This window comes from Equus asinus, chromosome 3, assembly GCF_041296235.1.
Source record: "Equus asinus isolate D_3611 breed Donkey chromosome 3, EquAss-T2T_v2, whole genome shotgun sequence".
Classification (NCBI taxonomy): Eukaryota; Metazoa; Chordata; class Mammalia; order Perissodactyla; family Equidae; genus Equus; species Equus asinus.
Window position 1 is genome coordinate 141,376,351 of NC_091792.1, and position 27,938 is coordinate 141,404,288.

Below are 27,938 nucleotides of genomic sequence, written 5' to 3' on the forward strand. Positions count from 1 at the left end.
CAACCGTTTGTAGCCAGGGTGGTTGAGTTTTATGATCCCAAACATGGCATTTTAGATATAAGTTATGAAGAGAAGGGTCTATATAACTCTCAGGCATTTTGAGTCTTCATACCATGTCCAACACTTGAATATATTTATTTAATCTCTACTTTGTACCACAAAGAAGTTGATACATTGATAATGCCACTATAATAGAAGGGAGCCTACGCCATATGAGAGGTGCTAAAATGTTCTATGGGAATTCAGAAAGAATCTTGATTTTCAACTGCTGATTCAGAAAAGTTTCATAGGTGAGTTGAAAATAAAATGGAGCATTGGAGGAGGGACAGGATTTTGATAGAGAGGGATGAAGAGGATAGTACATTCTAAGCAGAAAGAATAATGTCAAGAAAAGCATAAGGATGGAAAGTTTGGGGGGAATTGGTGACTCATCCAGGCTGGGAAGGTCAGAGGCTTTCATAGAGAGGGAAGAAGGGAGCTAAATCTGAAAACTTAATGACACACTAAAGAGTCTGAACTTTATTTATTGGGTTGACATTGGGGGAGTCATTAAAGATTTCCAATCTGGGCAGTGAAGGGACCCACGCTGTGTTTAGGAAGAGTGTTCTGATAACTGGGTATATAATGGGTTGGGGAGGGAAAGAATGGAAGACAAGGAGGTTATTATTGTCACGCTAGGGTGTGTCAGAGAAAACAGGATGAGATAATAGACATGAAATACCTGTCGGAGGTGGCAAATAAGAACCTATGGTTAGTGAGAGTTCACTATGTGCAGCCTTGTGCTAGTGGCTCACCTGACAATATTTTATTTAATCCAACAATGGTATTTTATAAGGTACATATCAGTCTTATTTACAGATCATGAAACTGAGACTCAGATCAGTGCAGTAACCTTTTAAAAGTTGCATGCTTAGTGAGTGATAGAGCCCGAATTTGAATTCAGGTCTGGAGCACTTCTCTACTTTGGACTGCCTCCTAAAGTCATTGGCAATTGACTTAAGGATGGGGGCAAGAAAAAGAGTGGTATCAAACAGTGTCAAGTTTTCAAGAGTGGGGGGTGGGGAGTATGGTAGTGCTGTGGACAGATGTCAGATAAAGGAGTACCTATTTCTTGGGAATTGGGAGTTTAACAGAAAATTTGGGGAGATGAATAAGGTTATGAGCTTATTTTGACCTGCCGTCAAGGCAAAATACATGTATCGACCTAAGGAGCAATGGAAATTAGAAGACGTTAGGAGGTCAAGAGACTCAGTATTACAAAAGTGGACCAATCAATTACAGTCATGCGTCACTCAACGATGGGATACATTTTGAGAAATGCGTTGTTAGGCAATTTCCTTGCTGTGCAAACGTCTTAAAGTGTACTGAAGGGGAACAAAATTTGTCACCCCAAAATGTGTCTCTTTAGCATAAGGATTATTTTAGCCCTATTAATTTTAAGAAACAAAAGACTCAGCAAGTTTTTCTTGCTACCTCCCCCTTAACTGCCTAAAAGAATTCAGATTAAAAAACCTATCTCAGGAAGCAAGCTATCATTTTAGGATAACTGAACTAGGTGGTAGACAGGGAAGAACCTAGAAAAGACTTTTGTTGGGCTCCCTCTGTGTTCTTCTGTTTCTGTGTGGCCAAACCTTGCTTTCCAAACATTTGCTCCTTTTCACCTACCTGTGAATTTCCTTCCTTCCCTTCGAAGCCCCTAACTTTCCCCACCTCCAACATCTTTTGTCTTTAACTGAAGATGGTATTTAACGTGAGGGTTTGGCCATTTTGGTGAGTTATTTGGTTTTCCTGGGTTTCTCCTGTGTGTATATGTTATTAAACTTCTATTTGTTTTTCTCCTTTTAATCTGTCTCATGTCAATTTCATCCTTATATCAGCCGAGAGAACCTAGAAAAATAGAGAATTTCTTCCTCATCTAAAGTACTCCTACAAACCTAGAGTGTATAGCCTATTACACACACAGGCTACATGGTACTAATCTTATGGGACCACCATTGTATATGTGGTCTGTCATTGACTGAAACGTTGTTATGTGGTGCATGACTGTGCTCAGTCTCTTTGCTTGTATTTGGACTGGCATCAATGACCAGTCTGTTCCTGTGCGTTGGCCACACTGCTCTGCAGCCCTGAATGATCTTCCACACCTGCCTGCTGGTAATAAACAATGTCAACATGTGGGCCCAGTCTACCCACTCTTCTAGAGGAGAGCCCTGCCTACAGCCCTAGGGAGGAGGAGGCAGCCATGTTTTGTACCACATGTTCCCACTCACTTGGCCATAGCTGGCTGAAGACTAATCAAACCATGGATTGACCGGTAACCTATGCCCTATTTGCTAGATGATTAATGTTGGAGGATAAACTTTTTTCAAATGAGGTTCCTTAGTTCTTGATACAAACAAACATCCGGAAGACCTGTGTCTCTATTTCTCCAGACCTGTCTAACCACTCACTAAACAGTCAGAGTTTTAAGGGCAGAGTCCCCATGAGCCCTGCTTATCACTCCAACTTCCAGGTCCAGCATTGCATCTGGCAAATTGTAGTCAATCAGTAAATATATGTGGATGAATATATATTTAAATCTTAGCTGTAGACATAGCTTTGGCTCAAATAAAGGTATTGAATTGTGTATAGTTGTTGTTTGTACTTTTACTATGCTGCTAAATAATTTGTTTTATTATGTCATAGGCAATTATGTCCATGTCTGTCTTCCCTAATAATTATTATAAACGCTAATAATGCTAGGCACTTTTCTGGCAGTTTTATGTGTATTGAGTTGTTACCTCTTCACAGCAATACCAAGCAGCAGATACTCTTCTTATCTGCAATTTAAGGATGAGTACATGTATACAGGAAAGTTAATTCTTTTGTCTAAGGGTTGCAAAGTCAATTAAGTGGAGGAGCCCAGATGTCCCCTCCAGAGTCTGTGCCCATAACCCTGTATGCGACACTGCCCTTTAGGAATGGATGGCAAACTTCGTGAAGTCAGTCTGATTCATCTCCATTCTTTATTACTTGTCACCCAGCAGGTGGTCAGTACATGTATTGATGTTGATTTGATGTTGAATTGAATTATCTTTTCCCAACTTGGCCAAGATGAGCTGTAATATTTCGTATTCTATATCACATAATATGTAATGTAGAGGGGCTTGGTCTTTTAGGTATAATGAAAGTTCAGATAAGATTGGGGATGATTATCAAAATTTGGGGCTCCAGGGGAAGGTAAAGTAAGATATTTGAGGCCAGAAAAAACAAAGCAGGATGGCTGGGCTGTAGGGATCTGCAGATGCTGTTTTGTGATCGTGGAAGACGTTTGGAAGGGTGAGGAGTGGGGCAGTCACCCGGGCAGGAGCACTGAGGGCGAGATCTCATTGGCGCTTCTCTCCATTTTGGAAGGCCACCTTGTGCTGTTAGAGCAAGGCTCAGCCCTCCACTTCAAGGAATCAACTCTTCTGCTTCAATTGACATTTAGTGGGTGTTGCAAATGCAACTTAACTTTGACTCTGACTTTTCCTCTGAAAAATGGCTGTGGCTTTCAATCTGTGGGATGTCCGTCTTAGTCAGAATCGAAGCTATTTTCAGCATAGAGTGTACCTAGGTCTGGGCTTATACAAAGGTGCCTTTGTAGTGCATTCTCCTGGAAACTCCTGGGACAGAATTCATCCAGGAAAAGAGAACCCAGGCCCCATGAGTGGCCCACAGCAGGTGTCTTGGAGTCATAATCTAGCAACCTGCCTCTCAGGGCCCATCTCTCAGATTTCCTTCTGGTTCAGCCACGGGGACGCCTGAAAGTCTGTTCAAGAGCAGCTTATCCAGAATCTAGGTGAGACCTAGAAGCCCACGTCACAGCAGCATTGGAACCCACATTGTAGAATGTCACCCCAGGAGAAACAGAGGGTTCTCCCCAGTGACAGAGAAGGTGGAGTGCTTTGGTGCCACTTTGGGCAGTTTGGGGCAGCTTTGGCAGCCTGTGGCTTCAGTGGCAGCAGCCACCGGGGAGGGTGGCATTGGCAATAGCAGGAGGTCAGACACACAGTGGCTTTATGGAACCCTGTGTGGCTTATCATACCTTTTCAATCTGTTGATGCACTTTCATGGGCATGAGCAACTTCTGCTGTAGTTCTTTCTAGAAATCCAGGGCTATAGAGGAAAAAATGGTGTACCCCCAGGCTAGCTGAGAGGACAGTCTCCCGAGTACATACCAGATACCTCCAAAGGACTCCCAGAAACTGTTGGGGGGACTTTGAAGATGGAGAGGGCTAAGGGGCCTGCAATAGCAGGCTGGAAAAAATTACGGATATTGTGTGTGAACCTCTTTCCCTCAGGCCAGTGCTTCCTGAGAGACTAGGCTTACACACAGATTAAGAACAGGTGAGGTTTTCTTTTTCCACCTTTTCACAGCATCCCTGGCATTCCATTTGGTAATGAGCACAAGCTGCAGCAGCAATGACGGAATGGTCTTCTGACATCATCCCTGCCCATTTATTGGTTTGACACTTGTCGGCTCAATGCAGCCTGTTGAGGCCTCTGCAGAGTCAGTCTGTTAGAGCCTGTCAGCATGAGGGGATGTGTGCTTCCAGAGCTGATAGTACAAACAGGAAATGTTGGATTGGTTAGTATTATTGAATGAGAACTTGATGAAAATTTGGAATCTTAAACTAAATGCTCATTTTGGTATTGTTTTATTCTGAAAAATTCAGTTCATGGTGCCTGTTTATTTTCAACAGGATGTTAAAAAGGGATTCTCTCTATCCTAGAGTTTTGTTAGAAGCCTCAAAGCTGAGAACAGTACAACGGTTGCCCAGGACAGCCTCATCTGGAGCAAGGGGCTAGACTCCCCACTTACAGAACATGCTCATGAATTGTGAAGCTTGTCCTGCCAGCTTCAGCCCAAGAGCCGTGCCTAGGCTATAGAAGAAGAGATGAAAGAGGTGAGGAGGCCAGCGGAGAAAAAGAATTCCATGGCGTGCATCGTTGGGGTTCTGGGCATTTCTGTGCGCACTACATGGGGGTGGGGAAGGGAGTATACTCCCTTCATCCTAAGCCAAGTGAGGAGGAGCTGCTTGCAGAGATGGGTAAGAGTCTCCTGGAGTGTAGGGGTGCAGGGACTGCTGTCTGACTCTCACAAGAGGAGTCTGAAGGCCAGAGGCTGGGTTGATCACCTCTCTAACAGCAGAGTGAAGATGGATGGTGGTATCTGAGCAAGCTGCCCAGTTAGTAATCAGGAGCCTTTGGGATGTGGCCCCTGGAAAGAAGCTGGTCTGTAGTCATCCTCAAAGAGAGTTGGACCAACGGCCTTTAGAGGGTCTTGTCTTGGTGAGAGTTCTTAGTTACAGTTGACAGAACCCACTCCAGGAGGTATAAGTAGGGAGGGATTTAGTACAGGGTGTCGGTGACTTACAGAATCTTTGAAACAGGCTTTAAGTCTGGTCCCCTGGGAACAAGTCTCAGACCCTCACCCTGCGGCCAGAGCTGCTGCTGGCTCTCTGCTGACTCCAGGACCGAGTGACACCTGCACCTGCCGTCACCCATGTCAGTGCCATGGAAGCCATGCCCACTTGTGTGTTTCCTCACATGACTAGATCCAGCATGAAAGCCTCAGGTGGTTTCTCTGATTGGCAGAATCTTTGTCACATGTCCATGCCCTGGCACCAAGGGAACTGGAAAATATTGTGTTACGGATTCTTCCCTGGAAAGCTGAGGTTTTTTGCTGCGGGGAAGTATAGAAATAAAAATGAGAGAGGGTGTGTAAATGACAGTTTTTGACTTACCTTGCTGAATGGGTTGGTTGCTGGAAGTCAGGGCTATGGGGAGAGCTCTAAGCAGCCAGCTGGAGGACAGGCATCACTTATGACAAAAGAGCTGGATTTGGAGGTGCCTAGCAGGAAGTTTTCCAAAGAGATAACAGAGCTCCAGGGGACCGTGAGTGAGCTGTGGACATCTGCCATGCCACTGGGCACCAATGCCCTTTTACAATCCCTCCACTCAAGTAAGTCCTTTCTTCCACCTCCTCCTCCTCCTGTCCCCTTGTGCTGGACTCCAAAGGTCCGTAATCAGCAACTAGTAAGCGGGGGAGAAGGTGGAGTAAGAAGGATAGAGGAAACCCCTTGCCTACTACAAACCTGTGGGGGGGATGGGTAAAGTTTTAGCCAGGTGAAAGCTTGTAGTCCCCCTCCCCCAACTTTATTGAGATGTAATTGATGCATAACATTGTGTAAGTTTAAGGTGTACATGTTGATTGATATATTTATATATTGCAAAATGATTACCACCATAGCATTAGCTAACATCTCCATCATGTCACATAATTACCGTTTCTTTTTTATGGTGAGAACATTTAAGATCTACTCTCTTAGCAATATTCAAGTGTTTTATGCAGTATTATTAGCTATAATATTCAAGTGTATGATGCAATATTATTAGTATAATTAGCTATATATAATACAAACCAAACTTGTTAGTCTGACAACTGGAAGGTTGTACCCTTTGGCCAACATCTCTCCATTTCCCCCATCCCTTGGTCCCTGGTAGCCAGCGTGCTACTCTCTGTTTCTCCAAGTTTGGCTTTTTTAGATTTCACATATGAGTGAGATCATACAGTATTTGTCTTTCTCTGTCTGACTGACTTCACTTAGCATAATGCCCTTGAGGTCCATCCAAGTCGTGTAAGCTTGTAGTTTTGTATATTTGATTTTTATATTGGATTGGTCTTTTTAATGGTTGAAAATGACCTGAGGACTTTTTAGTATCTAAGAATGATGGGCAAAGTGTGGGACCACAGCTGATATTTCACCCCAGAGTGGAGAAGAAGAGGACCAGAGAGCATGTTGAATGGGTAAGGAGAGAAAGAATAAAATGATTCTGTCTGCCCGCTGGCAAGTTTGGCTTACTCGTTCAGCTGGTTATAATTATTATCATTATTATGAAGGTATATTTATTGTTGCTTCAATTGTATTTTATTCCATTTTTTTTTGTTCATAAAGTCAACTGAGAATACAGGAGGAAATGTAGAAAAAAGAGGAAGGCAAAAGAGACATTTATGGCTTATTTTTGCTGGTGTTTTTAATCCCCAAAAGCTGGTTGTGGAAGATCAAGAATGAGAGAGCTCAGTACAACCTCCTGGACAAGGAGGGTCTTAACAGTGCCACCGTGCTATCCTCTTTATAAACATTGTTGTCCTTTGTCCCCAGAAGAGCCCCCTGAGGTAGGCGTAATCCCCCCTACTTTATGGATGAGGAGACTGAGCCTTAGACAGGTTAAGCAGCTTATGCTGTGTCACAGAGCTTTAAGTAGCCGAGTGGGAGCTCTATCCTTAACCCTACTCTACTGCCCAACTGATTTATGCTGGGCCGTATATGTGTCCATCCCAGTCTGGTTCCTTTAAGAGGGCATTTCTGTTACCATAATAATAGCAGGCTTTTACTGAGCACTGAAGATATTTCAGTCACTGTTTTATTCACTCCACACATTTTTCTCATTTAATACTCGCATCAGCTCTACAAGAAAGGTGCTGTTGCAATTCTCTTTTTACAAATTAGAATGTTAGGCAAACTTGCCTGAAAGCCATACAGCTGGTAAGTAGTGGAACAAGTGTTTATCTTCAGACAGCCTGGTGCTGCAGGGCAGACCCTTAACCACCCTGGGATTCACCAAGACTGAGTCAAAAGGAAAAAGGACCTGTCCCGTGGATTCCCCGCCTTCCAAGAATGAGAGCAGGAGCAGTTTTCCTTCTTCTGCCCCTTCTGCTGTTGCCTACCCCTGCTACTTCCCTCCCAGCTCAGACGGAGAGGTTCAAGGTGACTCACTCCTTCCTTGGAGCCTGGACGTTATCTCTCATCTCTCCTCTGGGACTTTGCTTCATATAAATCCTTTCTACAAATCCACCCTCTACCCTGATTTAAGAGGTAGTGGCAGAGGACCTTCAGTCTCAATGGGCCTTCTTGCCTGGAGAAAGGGCTATCTGGACATGCCAGGCTAGATGAGGAAGGGGACAAAAGTTTTAAACTGCTCAACAAAAGGAATAAATAAGAATTTGCTGGAGGAAAGAAAAGGGTCTTGACTACATGGCGGGATGTGGCAGGAACCCAAGAGGAACAAAGAACCCAAGAGAATTCTTTGAAGGCCAAATTGGCCAAGGGACTTTTAAGAAATAGATTCTCATTGAACTGGGTTGTTTTTTGTAATAAGCTGTGATATAATATCCCAACACTTGGGTGAAGCCTGCTACCCACTCACTTGAACTCGTGGCGCTTTGGGAAGTGAAGGGTTTGAAGTGGTGGCCTGAGGATAATACCTAGGCGAACGGTGCAGGTTTCTGGAAGTTGGAACCCGAAGCAGAGATGGAGAAAACAGTGGAAGCGGGGACCTGAGAGGATTAGAAGAAACATGAGTCACCTCTCCTTTCTAAGGCACTTTGGTGTGTTGGGAGGAATGCTGGATTTACTAGGGTATGTAGGATGGGCATTTGAGCCACATTCTACCTATTTCTTAAGGATCACTTGACCACAACAGTCTGAAGAACTTGGGGTGGCCCAGAGCTGCATCTCTCTCCTTGCTCCACACTCTCCACTTCCTTTGCTACGGACCTTTCAACACCTCCTCAGTCTCTATCTTCATCTCAGCCACTCCCATTTAACACAGAATTTATTTTCTCTTCTGCTCTGACCTTGGCTTCATTTCCTGGCTTCTGATTTTCTCTCTCCTTCACAACTCATCAATTCAGAAATGGCCTGCTGGGTAAAAATCTCCCTAGGTCAGGCAGCTCCTGGAAACACTCCTTCTGTTTCCTACTCTACCCTCACTCTTCTTTGGGTTTATCTCAGGTCCACGTGCAAAAACTGGGAAGAAGTTGGGATTTCTGTAGATGTACCTTCTAGAGAAGCTGCATCAGTTAAGGCTTGGCTGCAGAAAACAGAACATACTCTAGTCAGTTTAAAACAGAAAGGGATTTATTAAGGAGTATTCCATGGCTTACAGAAATATTGAGAAGCTTGAGTTTATAGGAACAACTCTCAAAGGCATACTACAGAGCAGGCACACCAAATTAGCTACTAAATCTTTCATAATCAGGAAGCTGCTCACCAAATTTGGAAGCTTCTGGCTCCAGAACCACCCAACACTGCCACAATCAGGAAGCCAGTACAATCAGGGCACACAGTCTGGACACCAACACGATCAAGACTATGCCATAATCAGTGAGCTCCTGTTCCTTGCCGGTTCTAGAATCCATGCTTGCAAAATGGATGGCTTACACCCTGTCACAAGACCCACATGAAGCTAATGACTGGTTACTGGGGCCATGCTCATTCTGCCCTGTTGATGCTTGCCTGCAGAAATAGCAGAAGCAGAAATGTAACATCCATCTGAGTGTCCACCTCACATCTTGCACTAGCGATTCCAGTAGTGGAATCCAATGATAGTCAGAATTCTAGCTGCAAGGAAGCTTGGGAAATACTGTTTAGCTTTCCAACCTTTTCTGTACAGGCAGGCACACCAGAAGCAGGCTGGAAGGGATGTTGTGCTTTGACAACTGTGTTTACTACAGAGGGTTAACCTCACTCTTCAGTGGCTCTTCTGAATCTTTCTGTAAGTAGATTTATTGCCTACCTCTTTGGAATGACTGAGGATAGTCCTCTTTGGCTCAGGGAAGGATGAGTCATTATCAGACTATTATTTATGATAGATTGCATTGTAGCCTCTTTCAACTTGTTGATTCACAGAAATTTACTAAGGGCTAAGGGTAGATAAATAGCCGTCTTCCCTCCATGGCACTAAGCCATTGCTTAGGTTTGCTTGCAGTCTACACTGTACACAACATGAGGTCCACCAGGTACATCTCTTTTCTGGGGCAGTACTGAAAGCAGAAAGGTTAAAACCCTTCAGATTATTTCCTTAGGGAAATAAAAGATGCAACAAGTCAAATAGTTGATACTTATTTTCAGCACTGTGTTTTAATTATCTCCATCCCTCTTGCAGCTCGAAACAGCGCGCACTATCTTTTCTCGTGTTTTTTCAGTCTTTGAGTGTTCTCCAGCTATGTCCAGCTGGTTCCAGTCATTAGGAGACTCTTCCGAAGATAGTCCAGTCCTACTGGAAACAGGAAATACTGGAAACCTCACTAGAAAATTGGGTCCATTTCTGGCCTAGTTTTGCCAGAGTTTTGATAAGCATCCAAACTTTGTCTTGTTTATTCAAATTAAGCTTCTGAATCTCTTGAGATTCACCCTTTGCAATTGGTAAGCCAACAGCCTGCAGAGGAAAAAAAAAATCACAGTTTCTGGCCAATCCTTGGAAAAACGTCTGTTTTTTGTCTCTGCCAGGTTTACTAATTTACACGTGTTCCAAAGCTGACGCTGACTGGTTGAAACTGGAAAGATGATTTTTAACAACTGAACAATCCAACAGTGAAAATTGTTTAGATTATTCCAACACCAAATTAAATCTTATTGACTCTTATTTAAGGTGATGGAGAAATTGTGCATTGTTAAAAATTGTGTGGATTGAGTCTCAAAATACATTTTGATTTAAAATGACAGTTAGGGATTGGATCATAGAATCAGAGAACTTATATTTGGAAGGGAACTTCTGTGTACCAACATTACTGACAGGTTATCTTCAGTTATCTTGGGCAAGTAGGTGTTACTATAAATATGGTTTAGTTTCTCATCCAATGGTAGAAAATCTTTGGCGGAAGACAAGGATGCATTTGTTTAGAGGAAGGCAATAACTAATATTAGGGAAAAACCATAACATTAAAATATCCCTTTATAAGGATTTGGGGTTTATTCAAATTGTGGGGTTAGTTACATGAACTGGGCAAGTTATTTAACTTTTCTGAGATCATTTCTTCATCTATATGTAGTTTAACTTTTATTCTCACCAACCTGTTGGTTAAAAAGGGCTCAATTTAAGGGTGATAAAGCATATTCTACTAACTCATTCCATCTAGTCAATGGACAACTCCTCAGAAATTTCTGACAGTCTCAGGAGTATCTTGCATTACCTTTCAGATAGATCCACTTCATTATCCTGTTGACTACCATGTTGAGTACGCATTTCTCATCAGTTTTTCCCCTTCTGATGGGCATTATCATATTTTCCGGCTGACATTGGGTAGTAATGTTTCTTGGTGGGCACCATCCTTCTGATACCATCTTTATCCTGGTGTAGCTATCAATGTGCTGTATGCCTTGAGGTCCCAAAGCCGTAATGTGGTTTGTAGCCAAGTGGGAATGAAGCTGCCTTACTCCATGTATTACTTAGAATGTTTTTGGTTACAGGTTAATAGAAAACTTAACTCAATCTGGATGAAACAAGTGGAATTTGTTGCCTCTTAGCCAATAAAATGGAAGTCCAAAGGTAAGAAGCATATGTACCAGTGAGGATTAGGTTAGGCTGCAAGAAACAGAGACCCAAACTAACAATGGCTTAAATGACCTTTGATTTTCTCACACACATACAACGCCAGACATAGGAAGGCCAGGGCTTCTATTGTAACTGAGCTTAACAAAATCTGGAGAAGCTTTCATCTTCTTCCAGCTCGCTGCTCTGTCATTTCCTAAAAGCGTAAGCACTGTTGTCACAGTCTAAGATGGTGGCTAGAGCTTCAGTCGTCGTATTCATGCTCCCGGGAGCAGGATGGAGAAAGGATGAAGAAGATGTCCATGAGTCAGCTGTCTTGTAAGGAAGGTTCCTAGAAGCTGCCACATGACATTTCTGCTTATATTCCATCAGCCAGGGCATAGTCACATGGATCCGCCAAACTGCAAAGAGACGATGTATGTATTATTCTGCATGGCCACATGCCCAGCTATAATAGGGGCTCTAATGCATGGAAGATGGAGAGAATAAATTTGGGAATGATAGTTTTTGCCAAAGCACTTTTAAGGGTGATGCACTTCACGGGCTTCGACTCTGTTTTCTTGTGATTCTCTTGGCTTTGTTCTCAGTGTTTGACTTCATTCGAATTTGGTAACAAAACAGCTGAATCAGTTCCAGAACATGCCTACCATGACAATGTCCAGAGAGAGTAAGTTTCTCCTGGACGTTCTTCTAAAACTATGTGAGAGAATTTTCCCACAAGACTCTAGCAAAGCTGGATTGCATCCCCAGCTAACTTTTGAGCCAGTCAATGGTGCAGGGGAAGAAATTACGTCTACACTGGTCAAGCTCACCATCAGACTGGGGGCGGGGCCAGTTTCCCCAGAGTAAGCTTCCTCTTTAAGGAGGAAGAGTGGATAACTGAACAAAGTTGGGATTATGTTAGGAAAAGAAGAAAGGAGGAGAATAGATGTTGGGCAGAGAACCCTCTAGTCTGGGCCAAGGAGGGGTAGCACTAATGCCTGCTGCTTATGGCCTATGGGCATACCCAGTTTTTAGAGAAAGTACTATTTGTCTTTTTTATTTGTTTTGTTTTTTATATCCCTTTATCTTCTTGGGACCAGACATGAATTCTTATGAGTGGGTTCAAGGATATCAATGGCCAACACCACATTCCACCGATCATTTCAATAGTGTGTTTGTAACTGGGTCATAATCATTGTGCTCAACTTGTGTGAGTTCTCTTGTAAAGTTCTTCACTCTTCATGCAAACAGACATCTGATGGCCTACTCTCCCTGGCACAGCAAGATGGGCATAGCTTACACCCAAGTTCAAAGCTACACTGTATATAAAATGAGAATAGTAGTCACCCACCCAAAAGATGGTTCTGAAAATTAAATATATGGCCTTTGAGTGTAGGTTCTGACTTCTTCACACCACCAAATCCCCAGAGAACAGTGCAAGACACACGGTAGTGAATAATACATAGTTAGATGTTTTCGGCACTAGGTTAAATAAGACAGCACATGAGGTGTACTTAGTATAAAGTAAGAATTTTAAAATGTAAGATCTCTTCCTGGAGAGGCTCTTAATGTCACCAGTCACCTCTACTCCAGAGGAATTTCAACAACTGGGGACTATTCATTGAGTCCATGGTTTATGTCAAACACCAAGACGAAATCCATTCTTAAATTATCCCCCAAATCATATCCTGTGCTGAAACATACCAGATGACAATTTCTTTATTTTTCCCCCCGGGAGAGGAGTGAAAGGAAGAGCATTCTTTCATCGTCATTCAGTGGAGAGAAGTTCTGTTGAGGTTGCAAACACAAATAGTTGAATCCAGTGTGGTGAGCATCTAGCAGTGTGGAAATGGAGGAACCTTGGGTAAATTGATTTGACGCTTGTGGTGGTTATTGAATGAAACATTATTTTAATGAAGAAGGAGGCAATTGCTAGGAAGTGCAATTTAACTCTAATGAGGTTGTAAAAACTTGCAATTTACTATTGATCTTACAAGGACTGTAAGTAAGAAGAGAAATGGTGGGAATTACAGGTCATTTTTTTTTATTAGACATTTAATTATAGTCTTTTCAGACAAGGCATGGATATTTCCTGGGTTGTTTAAACTTTGTCTAATCATATAAACATTATCTTAGAACATTTGCAGTATTTTTTTTTTTCTATTTTGGACAGTAATTATCCGATTGGTACTTCTTATATTAGTTTTAAGGTGTACTGTAAAGGCTGAAGGCTCTCTGATATAAGTTTATATGTTCATTCATATATGGCATTGACATGTGTGAAATCAAATTGTGTTAAATAACTCACTAGGAGCAATGTGAAAGGGCTCCTTCGTCTGACAGAACTGATTTTCTTTCTCTGTTCTCCAAGAAGATTTTGTAAGTCAGTCATTCTATACCTAGGATGAGAATCGGTGATTGTTTCTTCAGGGGCTGGTTGGAAGATGGACTCCTCTCTCCCCTCCGGCTATATTCAATCATGTCTCCTCCCCAAGATCAGTCCCCATGCTCAGTTCTGGGGGAGAACATTCCCCTTAGACTTCATCAGAAATGACATAAAACTCACAGTCTAGAATTTTCCTATTGGGAAAATTTTTACTATTTTACCAAGAACTTTTACTCATAGAATAATATCTCACTTCTGCTTTCTTTTGGCTTCTAATTTTGAATCTCTCTTTTGCTCTTCTACAGGTATTTATGGAGCATTGTTTTATGGTGATGAATAGGACAGGGAAAGCCTCTGTTTTCATGGTGCTCATACGTTCAAGGAAGAGAGTCACCAAAATCTGGTAAATAAGAAACTAACTAACTGTGAGAATATCACGTAATGAAAGCACTATTAGAAAATGAAACAAGGTGTGAAGGTGAGGATGAAGGTGAGAGTGAATGAAGGCCGCATTCAATGGAATGCTCAGGAAGGTCTTTTGGGGGAGGACCTGGTTAAAGGTGTTTTTATCGCTTTCTTCTTTGAATCATGGTTATTGATTTTAATCTCTCATTCTGTATGGTAAACTTTTTAAGGGCATTATCTTTTTCTAACTCATCTTTGCAGCCTGCAGAGCTTACAGCCTTGTGCCTTCCACTCAGGAGGTGTTCAATCAACAGTTGTTAAACGAGGGATGATGATCTCATATAGACCTACAGAATCTCAGAGCTGAGGATTATCAACCACATTATACAGAAAGGTCGAGTCACTTGACTAAGGTAATCAGTGGGGTATTGGGATTCAAACCCACTCCATGATACTAATCTTTCTGGAAGCCCATAGATAGTTTTTTCAGAAAAATGGGAATGCAGTTTTAGTTAGAAGATTTCAAACTTTTGAAATCATGGAAATACCAGTTTAAAAAGTATGGAACACTGAGATCAAGCAGATGACAATTCTGCAGCCTGACTGTAGGGAAGTGATGATGTAGGAGGGGTGCAGAGCAGAAGAATGGAATTTTTTCTGGGTTATAATTATCAGTTTTTAGAGCTTCCAAGTGGAGAGCCACTTTAGATCACTGACAAAAACGGTTCAGCAATTTAAAATTTGGCTCTAATTATCCAGGAGCTGGAAAAGCCCAACACTTTTGATAAAGTGGTACTGTGAAGTAGGGAAGTGGTATTGCGGAAATTCAAGACATAAATGAAGAAAATTCTTTGGTTATCATCTTGTTTAGCCTGATATTACTTCGCTGCTCTTTTGTGGATTTTATCGGACTTTTATATTGTATAAAATATATTGATATTTTAACTTAAGTTGGAAATCTATGTTTCTGAAGGTATCCATTCCAGGAAATTAGATGTCAATAGGTAGAGTTTTGGGAGCTATTAATCAGAAGAGAAATGTTTCAAAAGCAAGGGAAAATGCACCAAGTTTAAATTACAGATATAGAATGTGTTAAGTTAGTGAATTCCGGGGAACTTGCACCAAAGAGCAAGACATTGTGGGAGGGCAGGGGAGAGAAGAAGGGGCAGGCTGTTAAATGTTTACATTCTTTCGCATGCAGGAGGACGATGAGCCAAGAGCGCAGTTGGAGTTCAGTCAGATGGAGCATTCCTGGTGCTGCCTCCTTGCGTGAAAGATATTGTCATGAGAAAGTCACATGCAAATGAAGGAGGCTGTAATTAGGAGAGGAAAAATAACATCACCATGGGAGACGTTGGCTGAGAGGTTCAGGAAGATTTGTGCACTGAACAAAGGGTAAGATTACAAGAATCTCGTAGTGCAAATGCAAATAATTTTCCTTGAGTCTGTGGACTTAGAAACGTCTTGAATAATGCAGACCTGGTACAATTTTTGCTAACTTGGTCACAGGTAGCATACATTTGACAAACATGAGTGAATTCAATTACCTTACTTTTTCTAGTTGCAGTCTCTCTGTATGGAAGACATCAGGAACTATTCCTCTCATGACTTTATTAAATTGGCCTGAATTATCAGCAACTGTGGTGAGTTGCTAATGTTATTACTTTTCCATCTTTTTTCACTACTAAAGGAGAGTCTGGCCCACCAAAAGTGATTAGGATCAGGTGGTAGGCAACCTCCCGGTATTTCTGCCCTTGTGTAATCTCCTCCCCTTGAATGTGGGTTGCACCTGCTAACTTACACCTAACAAATAGAATATGGCAGAAATGATCAAATGTCATTACGAAAATATTAAGTTATTAAAAGACTGTGGCTTCTTCTTGGGCACACAGTCTCTCACTCTCTCTTTTAGATCCCTCAGTCCAGGAGAAGAAAGCTTCTTAAAGAGCAGCCCTATAGAGAGGCCCAAGCAGCAAGGAGCTGATATCTCCAGCCAACAGCCAACAAGGACCTGTGGCCTGTCTGCAGTCATGTGAGTGAGTTTGGAGTGGCTCCTTCTCCAGTCGAGCCTTCAGATGACTGCAGGCTCAGCTGACACCTTGGTTGCAGTTTTGTGAGAGACCCTAAGTTAGAAGGTCCCAGTTAAGCCTTACCTGAATTCATGACCCACATAGACTGTGAGATAATAAATATTTGTTGGTTTAGTCACCAACATGTGAGATAATTTGTTATGCAACAATAGATAACTAATACAGATAAAAAGAAGGGAGGATCAAGAAAAATACATCAAAGAGAGAGAAATAGCTTCAATGGAGAATTCTAACTTACAGTAAATTGTAAAACAGTATATCACTAAGCCTGCTTGGTTGTGATTCTGAAAGCTATGATAATTATTATTATTATTATTATTTTTTTGCTGAGGAAGACTCACCCTGAACTAACATTTGTGCCAATCTTCCTCTGTTTTAATGTGGGTTGACACCACAGCATGGCTGCTGCTGAGTGATATAGTTCCATACCCAGGTGCCAAATCAGGGCCACTGAAGCAGAGCACACCAAACTCAACCACTAGTCCATAGGTCTGGTCCTGATAACTTTTGATATACTCAAAAAAATTCTTTATAAATGTGAAAAACTTATATTTTTTATAATTTCTATCACTTTACCAACATTCTCTATTTGGGGAGACATTGTTCTCCTACTTTTTTTCTCTTCTTTAGACATGATTTCCTTTGGTTCTTTGAACATATTTACAATAGTTGATTTAAAATCTTGTTCTAGTAAGTCCAACACTTGTGCTTCTGCAGGGACTGTTTCTATCAACTGCTTTTTTCCTGTGTATTGGCCATACTTTCTTGTTGTCTTACATATCTCATAATTTTTTGTTGAAATTGGACATTTTATTTTATGTATTTTTCTTTTGAGGATGATTAGCCCTGAGCTAACATCTGTTGCCAATCCCCCTCTTTTCGCTGAGGAAGCTGTCCCTGAGCTAACATTCATGCCCATCTTCCTCTACTTTATATGTGGGACGCCTACCACAGCATGGCTTGATGAGCGGTGCCATGTCTGCACCCAGGAACCAGCAAACCTTCGGCCGCCAAAGCAGAACATGCACGCCTAGCCGCTGCACCACCACGCCAGACCTGAAACTGGACATTTTAAATAAAGCAACGTAGAAGCCCTGGAAATTAGATTCTCCTCCATCCCCGAGGTTTGTTATTATTGCTATGTGTTGTATTGTTTGTTCATTTTGTGACTTCTCTGAACTAATTCTGTGAAGTCTTAATCTTTTGTCGTCACTAATTCCTCTATTTCTCTGCTCACCCTACCAACATCCTTTAGCAAGTCATTGCAAGGATCTTTTGGCTCTATCTCTAACATACAGTCAAAATCTGTACCCTTTTATCCAGCTCTACTTCTACCTACCTAGTCCAAGCCATCCGCTCCTCTCCAAGCAAGCCAGGATGGTCTAGCTTTTTCCAATTCATCTCGATACCCTCCATCAAGACTACCATACTGTGTCCAGCACACTGTAGGTGTTAAATCAATATCTACTTGTGCGTAGTAAATTAGATTCTGTTACTCCTCTGCCTAAAACCCTCTAGTGGCTTCCCATTGCACTTAGAATAAAGCACACACTTCTCTTCCAGGACCCCTGGGGGTCTGGCAGATACAGCTCCTCTCCACCTCTCTGACCTCACGTCCTTCGACTCTTGCCCTCACTCAATGGGCTCCAGCCCCCTAGTTAAACTGGTTCAACTGCTTAAACACCCAGGCTCATTTCTATCTTGAAGTCCCTGGACTTTTTACTTTCTTGTTTGGAACATTCAGCCCCACACCTTCACGCAACTGCCTCCTCTGTATATTCACTTCCCAGCTCAAATGTCATGTCTTCAGAAAGGTCTTCCTTGACCACCCTCTCTAAAGGAGTGACTCTCCCCAAGTCGATTTCAAGTCCTCAAGTCAACCCCTCAATCCTGTTTGCTTGTCCTCACAGCAGATGTCAGTATTAAAAATGATCTCATTTGTGTAATTTGTTGTCATGGTGGTAGGCTACCTCCCCCGGGAGAATATAAATGTCATGGGAGGAGAGGTCTTGATTGTATCACTTTCCAGGACCTAGAACAGCACTTGACACGTGGAAAGTAGTAAATGCTCAATAAATATTTGTTGAAGGAACGAAGGAACAATGATTCTTTCAATGAAGGAATAAGGAATGCATACACAAACCAAGGTAATAAAGGAAAATGTGAGGGCATGGATGGATATTAAGAGGGGGCTCTGAAATAATTATAACAGCAATATTAGTAGCTATAAGAAAAAGTCAGATATGACTAGTCTCTAGGAGCAGCCTTTGTTCTCATCTTGTTTCCATAAAATAGAACTTGGCTCTTTGTCACATCCTCCTCAAACCAAAAAAAAATGGAATTTCAGAGAGTATTAGTGTGTAGTGGTAAAGTACGTGCCAGGCCTATTATAAACCCTTTGCACATATTAACACACTTAATTCTCAGAAGAACTTTATGAGGGAGGTGCTATTATTATTCTTGTTTTACACAAAGATGTTAGATTAAATCACTCAAAGTCACACAGCCAGTGGTGTGTGGGGCCAGGAGCTGAAAGGAGGGAAAAGCTGGGGAAGGCACAGGAGAGAAATGGCGGAGAGTTATACCACACAGCCCAAAGCGCAACAGTAGGAATCCCATTAAGCATCTCAGTTCTTCCTGCTGTGTATGTTTGTCAGCTAATAGCTGCTCTGTTGTCCCACCATCTCTCTCAAATGGACCCCGTAGATTGATAGGCACCAGCATTTCTGACCTCTCTAGAATTCTCTTTTCCTCTCTCCCCCATTCTTTCTCTTCCTTCTTCCTTTTCCCTAAGCAACACAGCTAATTCTCTAAAGCTTTTCCCAACTTGCACACTCACCACCCCACTTAGCATGAATGCTCAGAGGGTCCACCTCTGTAGAACCCAGGGAAGAATAAGAAATGATATTGCCTGCCACTAATATTATTTTTCCTCCTGTCACACTACAGGTATCTATATTAAAGTATTAGGATTTGGGGTAGCAGTTGTGAGAGACAATAAGATTTCTCTTTCTAGTTTATTTTCTTCCTCTAAAAAAGGAAAGCATGGGAATACCAATTAAATATGTTTCCTAACTATACAAAAACCACTTACTCTCTGGTTTTGCCTTTAATTATAACAGGGAACAAAGGCACTCCATAAAGTAAAGTTGAAAGTATTAGTTGGAAATAGAAAAGAAAGAAGCTGAATGAAGAAATAACATACTCCAGTAGACATTAAATATGAAAAAAGATGCTTTACAATGTTGACCCTCAGGAGGAAGAGACACTGAAAGGCTTGGGTGTGTTTCGGTCTCTACAACAACTTAAGTGACAGAGATCTGTCTCCCCGCCCTACATAAACTGAGGAATACCCATCCTTTTAGGGTGTAAACTGTCTTGGTAAATTCCCCTGACTTTTGGTAAATGCCCACAGACCTCTCTGCCCTAGATGTGGCCAAGGGGAAGGTCTTAGCTCATCACTCTTAGGACCCTGAATGACCTGCTCTCTGTGACCCTGGCCCCTGAAGGCTCAGGAAGAACCCGACCCTTCGTTGGGGTACTTATATCCAAGCTCCAACTCATAGGATATAGGTTAGAAATTAGAGTATTGTGTGTGCTTTAGGTGCAGGCATTGGACTGCAAGTATTTTGCTTCAGTTAGGTGATTTAGCCCATAGTCACACTCTGGATTTCCAGGAAACAGCAAGAACAAAACATTATAATTACATGTAGAAATTTTTGAGAACGCAATGACTTTTATAGAATGTTAACATTGGAAGGCCCTGCGAGGTCCTCCAGTCTAAACCACCTGCTGAAGGGAGGAGAAAGATCTGGAAGGAAACTAACTCGCTGGAGCTAGCTGGTGGCAAACTAACTGTCAGGACTCCCAATACAGTGCTCCTTACACCACAATATGCCACCCATCATTAAAGTCTGATTCTGCCCAGCTTTCAAGCAGAACCATGTGGGCAAAGGTAATGGCGGAAGCCACACATCAGTCTGAAGATGGCCATCTGTAAAGAGCAGAGGCAACCCAGAGCTTGACTGGAAAGTGTAAATGTGTCAATGTAACACTTCTCTTGACTCCTTGACCTCATTTACCAAATGCCCTATTTCTCTTACTTCCTTTCTAGACACTTGGTTGCAAGAGATGTCTGTACCTTTTGATTCCTTTCATTTTTACTGTCTATGACTAAGTAAAATTCCTGGCTAGAAATGTGTTTAACCCCCTGTAATTTGGCTTCTGTTTCCACTCCTTTGCTGAAGCTGCTTTGGTAAAGGTTATCAGTGACTTCACAATACCAAAGACGATGGCAGATTTCCACATCTTTCCTTTTCTTTCTAGAACTATCTGCTGCCCTTGACACTGTTGGCCTTTTCCTCCATCTTGAAGTAGTCCTCCCTTGCTTTCTGTGATATGGCTGCTTCTTGCACTGCTCCTATCTCTTTGAACATTTCTTCTCAGTCTCCTTTCGGGGCCGGCTTCTCATTACCCGTTCTCGTTCTCTCCAGTTGTTTTTGTTTTATTATTTTACGTGCTTTCTTGGAGATATCTCATCCAATCTCAATGTTTCATTCTTTATCTGTTTTGGTTATGTGTTGCTAGAAAAAAACCGCCTGAAACTTAGTGGTTTAAAACAATAATAAATTATTATCACCATGATTCTGTGGATTAACTGGGTGATTCCTCTGCTTTTTGTGGTATTGGCTAGTGGACTGAGGAGGAGGATAGTTGTGAAATGGCCTCACTCACATGGCTGGACATCGATGCCAGCCGCTAACTGGGAGCTCAACTAGGGCTGACAGTTGAGGGCCTTGGTATTCTTCCATATAGTCCTTGCTTCGTGGATGTAGAGTTTCCTTATAGATGGTGGCTATGTTCCAAAAGGAAGGAGGTAGAAGCTGCCAGTCCTTTGGAGAAGGAGATTCGAAAGTCCCAGATGTCATTTCTACTGCACCTTATTGACCAAAGCAGTCACAAGCCCAGCCTAGGGGAAATAAACTCCATTTCTTAATGGAGTGTGGCAAAGATTCTCTCATTGACCAAACTCTACTCAGGCTTCTCTGAAGTCTCTTTCAACTGGGCCCAACTTTTGGACCTCCACGTTCACCTGCATTGTCCGGTTTTAGTAAAAATCCTGCTAAGTTTGTTTAGGTAGAATTCTCCCATCCTCCATATCTGATCACCTTCGAAAGCTAATCAGGTTCCTCATCTCCCACCATCCCCTAGGTGATATCAGATCATCCTGGTCTGTCTTCAGCAAGAATCCTGCTAGGTCAGTTTAGCCAGAATCCTTCCTTACCCCTCATGCTTCCCTCTGGTCATTTTTCAACCACTGACTACCCCCTACCCACCCCGATCCTTGGCTATAAATTCCCACTTGCTCATTCTGTATTCAGAATTGAGCCTGATTTGATACTGAGGTCTCTATTGCAATAGCCCTGAGTAAAATCTGTTTTCACTGCTCTAACTACTGTCCAGCTCAGGTTTTTCTTTGACCAGTGACATGTGCATCCATGGAAGGAAGGAACTGATGGTGAACGTATTTGGAGATTATCTACCATGGCTAACCTGTCGGCCAGGATTGACAGTACTCCTATGTGCTAAATATACTGCTCTCTCTCTCAAAATTCTCATCCTGTTATGACGTTGGCTCAGAGTCTATGATGTCACCAGTTAAATCAGGTACAAATGAAGGCAAAGCACCTCTGGCCTACTCCTTGAATTTTGCTTTTAAGCTGTGGTTTCTTGGGTGTGCAGGTCTATGAAACAAAAAAGCAAGCCGTCTTACAAGCTAACATACAATTGCAAAAGAAAGACAGAATAAGGCAGTAAATATTCCCACCCAAAAAAGGGAGAGAACAGGAGGCACCTAGCCACCACTGTCCTTTGCAGTTGTGAAATCCAACTGGGCATGTGACCATTTTTTCTGACTCCAAGGGGAGAGAATGTTCCTTGATTAAGTGTTCATTTCTGCTCCTTGTGAGTGGTTTTCTATGGCTCTCGCCTCCTCCCTCTGGAATCTTGGCTTCACCTTCTGAGTTGTCCTTCCTTTCCTGTAAGAAATACCCTGTGTTTGCCATTGAGTAGCTTTCTCAGCCTGCTTTCTGCTCATAGGAAGTTTAAGGTCCAGGGACCTGTTTTGATTTTCCACTGTCTGTCCCTTAGCACATTCTATATCTGTAACCTAAGCTTTGTGCATTTCCCTTCTCCAATGAAACATTTCTCTTCTGATTAATAGCACCCAAAACACTGCTTGTTGAGTTTAAGCTGATACAATTCCTTTTAAAACTGTTGTGGGCTCCCTGAGTATCAAATTATAATCCATGTTAAGGACAAAAGTAATACCTACAAATCTCTTTGAGATAGGACCCTTAAAGTCAGTGTGCTTGGGGCAAAACCCTTAAGGTTCTCAGAAGTTCTATTGTCTAAATGAGAGCGTCTAGGAAACTCACACTAGAAAGCTCTTTTATCTAGCTGAGAAGTTGATGAGGCATCACCTTAAATCTTTCTTTCTTTTTTGTTTTTAAAGATTGGCACCTGAGCTAACATCTGTTGCCAATCTTCTTTTTTTTCTTCTTCTTCTTCTCCCCAAAGTGCCCCAGTACATTGTTGTATATTCTAGTTGTAGGTCCTTCTGGTTGTGCTATGTGAGTCGCCGCCTGAGCGTGGCTTGATGAGTGGTGCTAGGTCTATGCCCAGGATCTGAACTGGTGAAACCCTGGGCCGCCGGAGTGGAGCATGTGAACTTAACTGCTGGCCATGGGGCTGGCCCCATCTTGAATCTTTCTGAGGTGTCAACAAAGCGTCTCACAACTACGCCTTTGATCTGATCTTTACTAAGAAGCTATGTTTTCTTAGAAGCCTCTGAGTTTCCTTTTTTCCCTGTGGCCATTTCTTAGTTTGAGAATCTCTTGTTTGCCAGAGAGGATGCAAATATGAAATTGTTTACTTTCCCATCAAGGAGGTCTTGTATTGGAAATACTGCCTCTAAATTCTGCTTGAAAACTGAACAGTTCCTCCTAGACTCACTCACTCCTCTCGTACTTTATTATTGGCAGCTAAAAGAGGCCTCCACTCTGCCTGGAAATCTCCTTAACCGATCCATACATTTATTAGGTACTCTTTCGATCTTTCATGTTACTGTAGGCAAAATGGCATAATTATTCTACCAATCCATACCTGATGTCCCTTATGCTCAAATCCTCAGTAGCAATCTCCTCACTCCCCTTTCAGCCTCTATATCTTTTCAAAGCCCTCCCAGCTTCAGCCTGCTGCCAGATTCCAGGGCCAATGTCATATATCAGGTTTTTGTTATAGCAGCACTCCACTTTCAGGTACTAATTTCTGTTTCTATTGCTATGTGTTAAACCACTTAAAACCAGTGGCTCAAAGCAACAACAACAACCATTCGTTATCATGATTCTGTGGGTTCACAGCTTGGGCTTCCTCATAGCGTGGCAGCTGCATTCCATGCTGTGTTTCAAGAGGAAGTAACTAAAAGTTGCCTGTCCTCTTAAAGCTTCAGCTCAGAAGTCCCAGAATGTCTCTTCTACAGCATTCTGTTGGTCAAAGCATTTATAAGTCTAGATGAGATTCAAGAGACGTGAAAACAAACTCCTCCTGTGGATAAGGAAGTAGCATGTGATACAGGGAAGGAAGAAATTGATAGCAGTCATCTTTGAAGCTAGCTATCACAAGCTCTAGCCCATAAGCACTAAATTCACATTTCCGACTCTGTCATCACTTACTTGGTTTCACATCCATCTAATTCCTGTTGATGTTTCCACATGCACTTCACATCCATATGCCTCAAACTAAACTCACCAGTTTCCTTCCTAGATGTGTTTCTCAACCTATGCTCTACATTTCAGTAACTGACAGCTATCCAGGCCCGAAATCAGAATTCATCCCGGTTCCTCTAATTGTGTTACCACCTCAGCTCTCCAGGGAGACATAGCTGACCAATTTTAAGTCTTAGCTGTTTCTCAAATATGCCCCCTCTTCTCGATTCCTAGTGTTATTCCAGTGTAGGCCCTCAGCATAATCTCTTGCCTGGCTCATTGCAGTATCTTCCTTCATGGTCCTCATGTCTCTATTTTAACCCCTGTGGTCAAGTGGAGGTGTGCTTTGGGGCCAGTTTAGCCACTTGGTGAAATAAGTAAGCTATGTGAAGAAAGAGGAGGAGGAAGAAAGGAATTAAGGAAGAAATAAGAAGAAAAGAAAAATAAATAAGAGAGGAAAGAAAAGAAACCTAGCCAGGCATATATTAAAATTTCTTAGGCTGATGATGTCATGGTTTAATCTGTGGAAGAAAAAAACTAAGTAAATACCACGTTGGACTAATAGACCAACTTTTAGTAAAAAGAAAATTATAACTTCAAGACAAACCCCTTGGCCCACTTTCCAACCAGCTTCTGACATAAGGCCTCCCTACAAAGAACTGCGAGAGAAGACCAATAAACTTGCCTTCCTTCCAGTCTAAAAAAAATCATCTTCAACAGTGTTGCTAAAGTGATCTTTCTAATGTCATAGTACTCCTTTACTCAACACCCCCACCCCCACCGACGACCACAAAACTCCTTAACTTGGCCCACAAAGCCGTGCTTGGCTGGCCCCTCATGTGTTCATTCAATAGATGTGTCTGCTGGGCCTCTAACATGTTAGGTTCCCACTTGCCTCTCACTCTACCCTCCTGCTCATGTTTATACTATTCCTACCCCCAAACTGCTTCTTGCTCCTTGCACACACACCCTTTTTATTCCTGCTGCCTTGGTTTGTTTCCCTCTGCTTCTTCACCTACCTAACTCATTCCTACCCACTCCTCAAGATGCTAGTTAGAAACCACCTCCTCCAGACAGCGTTTTTCCTCTGGACTGAACTAAAGTCTTCCCAAACTTCCTGCACGTATCCATCATCTTCCGTCTAAATAATATTGGTATTATCTGTTTATGAGTCCATCTCCTTGTAACCTTCTTGAGAAAAGAAATCATGTCTTAAGAGACACTAGAATAAAGTGATTTAAAGCTCATACTCTGAAGACTTGTTGTCTGAGTTTACATCTCAGCTCTATCACTACCTGGATAATTCTGGAAAAGTACTTAGCCCTTTGGTGCCTTGTTTCTGTATCCTTAAAGTATATAGGACACTAACAGGTATAAACATTATAGGTTTGTTAAGAAGATTAAAAGAGTTAGTACAAAGAATGTACTTAAAACTGTGCCAGGCACCTGGAAGGAGGATAGCAAACACAAGCTATTCTTATTATCCTTACGATGATGGTGATTCATCTTGCACAGCACCTAATGCTTAATAAATATTTGTTGACTCAAATTCCTTCTTTTTTCTTTTTTTACTTTATGGCGCAACCTTCCATTCTTTTGCCAATTTCCACAATCCTGTGTTTAAGCCACGGATTATCTTTAACCCTTGAAAGGTAGAATTTCCCACCCCTACTCTCCCCGCCGCCTACTCCCTCTAACCTCTGACCTGGGGACAGTTGCAGAAGTAGATGAGATCCAAAGATATATTTCCATTTGTCATGTCCTAGCACTGGTGAATGTCTCCTTGGCTGATTGCAAAGGTTCTTTCCCAACACCAGCCAAAGAGAGGCAATATCTGTTGGTTGTCACTACTTCTTCATCTGCCCACATCCTGAGCAAAACAGATGGGGGAATTCTTTGCATACCCAGAGGAGTCCCAAAGGTAAATAGTCAAATCTGAGTGCCTAATTGCCAACCATGATTCAAAGAAAATGTAGCAATGGAAAAGCATGTGAGTCCCTTGCTGTAAAGACAGCTCTCTGACCGAGGAAGGGAGTGTCCCCCAAGAGCTAAAACCAGCCAAGAGCCAGAAATAGTGAGCTTGTTTCTTAGCTATCCCTCTGGTTTCCTGCATAAAAACAAAATGAGGTTAATCACGTTTGTCCCTGAATCCCCACCAATATGGCTGCCCCTGTTGTCAGGGGACGTTTTCCAAGAGCCCTATTCTGAGAACTTCTTCTTCTCCTTCTTCTTTTTTTTTTTTTGAATTCCTTGCATTTCCTTGGAGCTTCCTGCACAGGCAGTACTGATTTCTGACTTCACTCTTCTTTTTAAAAGGGTCACATGATCCCTTTGTTACAAAGGGTCACATGACTCCTTTACTGCTTCTCTCCGTAATAAGAGGAAAGGGCTCTGCATTGGTCTTTTGTCCCAAATTTCTCCTTATGCTTTCTGTGCATGAGGTACTGAAGCAGTGTGGGCTTTGGCCTGTGGGCTTGGCTGGTAACTGAGGAGCTCTTTATAATACCTCCTGTAGGAGCCCAAATGGAGAACACCTTCTCCTGGAGCTCCTGATGTGAGTACGATATCTAAAGGGATGGTTTTACTCCGAAAAACGTCTTCCACTTCTTTCGTGGCATTTTAGAAAATGTCTATTTATACAATGCCAACAAAATGATTTGGTTATGAAAAAATATAATATGATCAATAAAAACATCCTCAAGCAACGACCTATCTCAACCCAAAAGCAAATACAAACAGTAATATCCCTTCTCCTCATCACACAGGAGGGAGTTTCAGTCACAGATTCAGCCAGGAACGGCCTGGGATTACTTCGGTGCAGAGTTTCTTAGTGGGAGCATCACCAGAAGTTGGGCTTTCTGGGTCCTTGCCTTCTAAGGCCCAATAGGGCCACCCCTCCCCTCCCCAGTCCAGTAGAATTTCACAAAGTTCCAAATGCCATCCCTCATCCCAAAAGACAGCACCACATCCCCCCTCCCACCCCACCCAGCTGAAAATCCTGCTCCAAAGAAAGCAGGCAAACAGAAAGCTTATATTAAATTCCCATATGTGTTAAAATCTTCACAACATGTTCTCCAGTAGGCATTTATGGTAGGCACTGATTGCGGTGGTCGCTGGTTTATGGAGATCACCCTGCTGGAGGACCACCTGCGCCTGCACTTGGCTGAGTAACCCATCCCAATCTGATTCAATCCCAAACTGGGTCAATCAGCTTCTCTCCTCCCAGAACTGATCTCGCAGAACTAGAAGTTGCCCTATGAATGGCAGCTCCTGCTGCTGAGGACACTGAATTGTCTTAGTCCTTGCCTTTCCCAAGATGCCTTAACTCTCCGTTTCATTGGATTCATCTCTTCAATATCCTTTCCCATGATTACCTTTTTTCTTATGTTAACCACAACTGGTTTTTGCTAGCAGCCAAAAATTTTTAGCTAATTAATCATTTTAACCCCCATTTTCCCTATTTTGCTCTTGTGGTCAATGATACTTGAGGGGAGCTAAGCACACCGACGAGGCAACCACCAATGGGTCAAGATTGCCAAGTGAGATGACCAAGCATGGACTCCTCCCGCAGTAGCATCCATGGCAGCCCATGCCTAGCAGGGATGTGAATGGCCAGCCCATGGTCCTTCCTCCTCTCTGGAAAAGTCCACCCTGACTTGCAGCCAGAAAAAAAATTTGCCTATGCTCATAAATTGGCAAAATATACTTCTTGCTACAATGGACAAGACTGCTTCTCAGGGGGCCTTTGGGATAACTTTCCCTAAAGCTCCCCGCATCTTTTTGTCTTTCTATCATCCCTGCAACTCACACATTGTCCAGACCTCAAAGATACGATGATTAGCTGGATCTTTTTCAGTTCATTAGCCCTTCTGATATACTAGTAGATTATCAAAAGCAGTTTCAGTGTGTCATAAAATCTGTTTGGTATTAAGTTGATACATGATGTGTTTT

At 42.3% G+C, this 27,938-nt stretch overlaps 1 long non-coding RNA gene across 1 annotated transcript; it reads left to right on the plus strand.

The window, feature by feature from the left end:
• Positions 1-15,347: 15,347 nt before the first annotated feature.
• LOC106840441 (uncharacterized) lies at positions 15,348-16,161 on the plus strand. Its single transcript, XR_006526040.2, has 3 exons — positions 15,348-15,526; positions 15,693-15,774; positions 16,044-16,161. It is a non-coding gene; the product is annotated as an uncharacterized lncRNA (long non-coding RNA).
• Positions 16,162-27,938: the final 11,777 nt, after the last annotated feature.